Source organism: Sprattus sprattus (genome assembly GCF_963457725.1).
Source record: "Sprattus sprattus genome assembly, chromosome: 4".
NCBI lineage: Eukaryota > Metazoa > Chordata > Actinopteri > Clupeiformes > Clupeidae > Sprattus > Sprattus sprattus.
Window position 1 is genome coordinate 10793347 of NC_137923.1, and position 6832 is coordinate 10800178.

Below are 6832 nucleotides of genomic sequence, written 5' to 3' on the forward strand. Positions count from 1 at the left end.
AGTATGTAAAATGTAGCCATTTACAAACATCCGAGGTTTCACAGGGTTTCCCTTCTTACTATGAATGGGATTTCCCACCTTTCAGATCAAAACCTTCTTTTGTCAATCAGATGGTATAGATGGCAGACAGAAAGATTGATGCCAAGGTAGGGAAAGTAAAATCAATTTAGTAAAATCGACATATATGTTTTTTTTAAGCAAATATCAGACCAATTTACATTCAGTTATGAAAAATTCTTGCCTCAAATCTTTGCTCTGTTACATTAAGCTAGCTGGCAAGCACAAGTTTTTAATGACACTTATATATTAATATTCAGGAATGACCATGATACAACTAAGTAGGTTACAATATGTGTATTAACCAGACTTTTATATGGAAAAATTGTATTCCAAATCTGAAGATCCCCGATCACTAATAGAGGCCCTTAGAAACCTTTATAGTCTGAGTCTGGAAATCTTGCTAAGGGGCCTATGTGCAAATCAGGGGCCCTGTAATTGACACTGACACACACACAAACTTAAATGAACTGAGAAAGAGAAAACCTTCACTGGACAGATTTGGTCAGTTAATCGAAAGCTAATTACCTAATAATTACGCTAAATTGTAAGGACCAGCTTGGGTTGCTGTATAGTCAGAGTAAACTTCTTTTGGCATCAAAACAATTCGATACATTGTGCGCACACACCTAATCGACATACCTACGCTCAATGATTTATCTTGAGTTCAATTCTTGAAATAGCCAAGAAGACTAGATTTTTATATCTGCGCTTTTCATCTGGGTTTGAGTGTCTTCCAACTTTATATGCACTGTGCAGTCCCTCATTACTCTCCCTAAGTTCAACTTTGTTACACAGTCAGTCTGTTGTTTTGCTATAAACACCTCTGTCTTCAGAGCAGAAATACAAAGTAATACCTTTGAGGTATGTTATGTGGTTTTACAACCAGTTACTGAAGCATGAGTGTGAATTTATAACAGATATATTTTGTTAAAATTGAGCTTCTTTGTATAGATATTTTGTAATATGAGCTTCTTTGTATAAATGCATCTAAATTAGATGTATAAAATGTAACATTATTAGTTGAATAAAAGAATATGTTGGAAAACTATACTAAATGTTGCGTATTGACATTTATAACAAGACAGGGGTCTTCATAATAATACGTTTAAATAATGCTGCAAGCAGCGATCATCAAGTACCAAGCAGATTTTCATTTGAACCTTCTTTTTTAAAACCTTAACATCACAAGCATGAATTGGTTGATGAATTTTGATGGGTCGTTTGAGAGTATTTTTTGGAGCAAGCCAATTGCAACTTAAAATGTGTAAGCTGCAATCTATAATTTTAGGTTAAACGATTTTTGAACTATTGAAATGTGTCAGTAACGAAATTTGGCATTAGTCCAAAGAATGTGGTATTGATGCAGCACGTCAACTATTAAGAGATTTGAAGATATTGGGTTGTGAAGTGCTAGATTTTTTCATTGAACATTATTACTCTACAAATGAGTGAGCGAGGGTCATGAGATCTAGGCCGCAAGGTGAAGCACGAAAAGTGCTTTAGAAAATGAATCCCGTTCCACTCACTGGCATCTACACAATCTTTAGCTTATAGAAAAGAACGAGTCGTGGTTAGTTACCAAAAAAAAGTTCGTCGCTGATTTTCCAGTCGATTGTCTATATGGCTTTGTTTTATGCAGAACTAGAGACTTCAGAGCGTAATAAGATTTTTGTCGGGAGCCGTGCCACGGTTCGACACGTGATCATGCTACACCAATGAGAAGGCTGCTTTTTGACAACAGAATGGAAAAATGGCGGCTCCCGTGCGGTTAGAAACATCGTTAAAGATAGAGGAAAACACTTGAACATCCTCAAAATTGGGCTAAATTAATTCTAATTAGTGCTGTATACATAGCCGCGTCCAAGAAGAACAATGAGGCAAATATACGATAATGTTATTTTTATGTTAAGTCATTTAGATCAAGTTTGACATACATGGGCATACACATTACTGACGATCTTACATGGACTGTGAACACCCAGCACACCGAAGAAATCAAGGCAAAGACTGTACTTCCTACGTCAGCTAAGGTGATCTTAACTATGAGAAATCATAGGCTTAGATGATACACAAACAATTCCATGCAACATTGTAAGAAGTCATCACAGAAATACAATAATCATCCCAACTTTAGAAATCCAGGGAGGGGGTTGACTTTTCCTCATTGATCTGGAGCACTCACACCTAATTGTAAGCCCTGTCAGACCCTCGTTTGTAATTGTGATTAACATTAAATAAGGGTTAAATACATTATATCAGTAAGACACAGCACAAAATACAGTAGTAATACGGATAAGTGCAACGGCCCAGTGGTTGAGAAACACTACACTAGGACATCAAGTCTGAAATGCCATCAGCGGTTGCACAGTGAAGAAAAGCCATGTAAATGCTTGAATTCTGAAGTTGATGAATTGAAAAATGCATATGTTGATACTCATGCCAATGTGGAAAAACTTCTAAACAAGCTGGGTCTTTAAAACATCACCTGATAGTACATGGCAGGGAAGGTCCACATAAATGTGCCTGACCTTTTATATGTTTACAATATGTAAAGGCATTTTCACTGGCATTTTCATATGCAAAAACATACTATGTGGGAAAACATTTACAAGGTCTTCAACTCTGTTTGTGTGTGTGTGTGTGTGTGGAAGAGAAGACTGGAGAGAAGCCTCGTGAAGGTGCCCAGTGTGTGCACACTCACACTCACACACATGCACATCCTCATATAGGCTGTAAGGTGAACCCTGTTTCCGTTTCAACCCGCTACACTGTCTGGCATCTACAGATGTGGCAGTCATTGCTGTAAGTGTGCAGACAGATTTGCCATGCACTTTATATGTTTTTTTTACAGGGACTGGCAACAGGACATGTATCATTGACATTACCAAGGTGTCATCAGCTCTTGGAACCAGTGTGTTTTCAGCCTTGATCGGAATTCAAACATTTTCTGGGTGTGACTCCACAAGTGCCTTTTTCTGTTGCATGTGAGAAAGATGAGTACCTAAAGGCTTTTAAAAGTTTAGGTACTAACTTAAACTTGGAGCAGTCAACATTTGCATTTCTTTGCCAGTATGTATGCCACTTATATGATCAGTCGGCAGCTGATAATGTAAATAAAGCTAGGTTCAAGGCTTTCTGTATGACATCATCAGCCTTGCCAGAATTATCCATTCCCCCTACCACTGATGCCCTCCATCAGCACTGCAAAAGGGCAAACTACCAGGCTGCAATAATGAGGTCCTGTCTCAAACATAATATAAGTGCTCCATCACCTGCTGGATATGGTTGGCAAATAGAGAAGAGAATGGGAACTTGCACGTCACCTGGATGACTAGAAATCCGGCCCCTGACAGTGTTTTGCATGTGATACACTGTGGCTGCAAAGGTGCCTGTGAGACAGACAGATGTTTTTCTGCAGGATTGTGTTGCATAGTTGACCTATGTCGTTGCTGTAGGAACTGGAAGATAACTGTCCTGACACTGACACTAACAGTGAGGACTGAGTGTCCCTAATCTGTTATTTCTTATTCAGTTTTGTACAGTTTTATATATCATATTTCATGTTTCATAAAGAGTGTTTTTATGGTTCATTAGTGTTGTTTTCATTTGTGGAAGAATAAATGAATGAATGAACAAACAGATGGTCATTGGTATTTACAATTACTGCCTTTTATTGATACATGGAGGTTTATTTGTCACATACATAAAAATACTACTATTTTTTATGTGCGAGTGTGAAGAAAGAAAGATCAAGAAATATTTTTCATAAATAGCAAGAGGGAGTTTAAAGAGCAGTGTGTGAAAAAAGGTGTAATTGATGTTTTATAGTCATTGTGTGTGTTCAGGATAAGGAATGCTTGAGGAAAGAAGCTCCTCCTCAGTCTCTCTGTTCTGGTCTTGTAGCAGCAGAGACGTTTGCCTGACCTCAGTGTTTTGAAAAGTCCATGGTCAGGATGTTAGGAATCCTTTACAATACCTTGGGCGCTGGTAGGTAGGTCTTTTCTTGTAGGTCTCCTGCAGAATATGGAGAGATGCTCTGATGATTCGGTGCTGCAGTCACAGGCTGTACAGTTCCCATACCAAGTGATGCTGTCAGGACACACAGCTGATGGTGCTGAACTTCCTCAGCTGATGTAGGAAGTACAGTCTTTGCCTTGATTTCTTCGGTGGGTGTTCACAGTCCATGTAAGATCCACAGTAATGGGTATTCCCATGAATGTTAAACTTGATGTCAATGACAACATAAAAATAACATTATCGTATATTTGCCTCATTGTTATTCTTGGACGCGGCTATCTATACAGCACTAATTAGAATTAATTTAGCCCACTTTTGAGGATGTTCGGATGTTTTCCTCTATCTTTAACGATGTTTCTAACCACACGGGAGCCGCCATTTTTCCATTCTGTTGACAAATGCAGCCTTCTCATTGGTGTAGCATGATCACGTGTCGAACCGTGGCACGGCTCCCGACAAAAATCTTATTACGCTCTGAAGTCTCTAGTTCTGCATGAAACAAAGCCATATAGACAATCGACTGGAAAATCAGCGACGAACTTTTTTTTGGTAACTAACCACGACTCGTTCTTTTTTATAAGCTAAAGATTGTGTAGATGCCAGTGAGTGGAACGGGCTGAAACGAAAACCGTGTTCACCTTACGGCCTAATCGGGTCAATGCGCCTTCCACTGGGCAAAATAGGCTGGAATCCGGAGATCTAGGCTGCGTCTGAATAGTCTTAAATGTAAGAGAGCTGTCTTACAACCTTGGTGTCTCACCTGTCTTGCTGTCAGACAGCTGTCTTGCGCGAGGTAGATTTTTAAGGGTGAGATTATTCAAAAAAACGTTCTTTACGAACGTTCTTTTATGTCGTTAGTATGCTGAAAGAACGTAGGTTCTTACGTAGCTTACGTAGCTAACTGACGTAGGCTAACGTACTGATGTTAGAAAGTTGGCTGACTGACGCCTCGCAAAACGCATTAACCATTATTGATGGTTACAATGATGGTGTTATCGGATAGTGCGGTGTCTATTTCTCGGTAACTTTTAAAAAATATAAGCGCGAAAACGCTGAAAACATGTACATTTACATACAAAACACGACCGTCAGCGGAGTTGGTCCGCCATCTTTGTTTACTTTTTTCAGTTGCCGGAGGGTCGTGGCGCAAAGGTTTGTGGGTAGTAGACAGCATCAAGGCTACACCGATGGTTCCTTGAAAAATGACCGTTATATGACGTATTCTAAGGTGTCTTATGACACCTGAGAAAAAAATTAAGCAGATTCGGACGGTGCTTCCTTCTCTTCTTCTAAGACACCAGGGTGCTAAGACAGCATTTTAAGACTATTCAGACGCAGCCCTTGTGTTAGGAAATTTCCAATGACAAAGCACATCTCCGGAGTAGATTTTGGTCATATCCGGACTAATTAAAAATCCGGGAAAATATTGATGATTTCTGGCTCCGGATATGTGAATGCAAGTTTCCGGAGATCTGGTGACTAGATATTTCAACTTATGAACCTCATGCGCCAGAGTCCTCCTATCGCATCCATTGGATCAACGCATTCAGAGTGCTTGCTACGGGGTTTCAAGACTCACTCTTCAGGGAATTGACCGTTGGCAACATTTCGCTGAAGGTAAGATGCTATGGTGTCAGTCTGAGTAGTGTAAATTAAGATGACTATTATATCTGCTGGCTTCTTTGGTCTAAATTCAACATGTTAAGACTGTACAACTAAAGCAAGCGTGGTTTAATGTGCAGTTGGTCAAATAGTTTTAGGCTAGCTTAATAAGATAGCGAGCTAAGGTAGCTAGCAAGTCATTAACTAGGGGTTTAACGCGATATAGTTTTCGCTGTTTCGTTAGGGCTGTTTTAGCCACCCATATATACATATGTGTCGTTCACTAATTTGCTTGCCGGTCTTGTAAAGTTACTGTAATAAATATTTTGCTAGCTTGCTAAGGGCGCTCAGTCAGAACCGTTAACAATCAGAAAAAAACAACCGGGAAATGTTGGTAGTGCTTCACACGTCAGTTTAATATTCGGAACAACCGTAATGTACTTTGTGTGGTCTATATTATAATATCATACATATAATAATGATTGAGTAGAATATAATATTTTGTGTTGAAATGTCGCTGTTTCCAAAAGCTGGTTCTCTTGACCGGTCTTCCCATTTAAAGGACCCATCGTATGCCCATTTTACCACAAGTTGAAATGGTTCCTTGGGGTCTTTATGAAATGCCAGTAACATATTTTGGTCAAAATACCACAAGAATAATTTTATACAGCACCCTTTTCACCCTGTCAAAACAGCTCCCTACAGATTGACCTGTATTGAGTGCCTGTTCCTTTAAATGCTAATGAGCCAGCTCACTCCTCCCCCTCCTCCAAGAGTTGCGCTCGCATAGCTTGAACAGCTAACTACAATATAGAAAGATGGCTACTGCAGAAGACAGAATCGTACAACCGTATCTGTTTGAGCCAGAGTCAGACCCAGAAGCAGAACAAGAGGCTCCCGAACATATCCAAGAAGTTAGGGCTCAACAAAACGTTTCTGAATGGTAAGTAAACTTTGTCAAATCTACATTTAATTTTTTGTTTTAACTTTGGCTAAGGTCATATGGTCAGGTTGACGGTGACGAGAGCATTGCACTGCTAGTAAATAGTTTGTACATGTGAGTAATATGAAATAAATACAGTGTGTTTTATGTAAGTTACTGTTTGTGAAAAGGCTGTTTTTCTAGGCATTTAAATCAACCAGATGGCTTGCA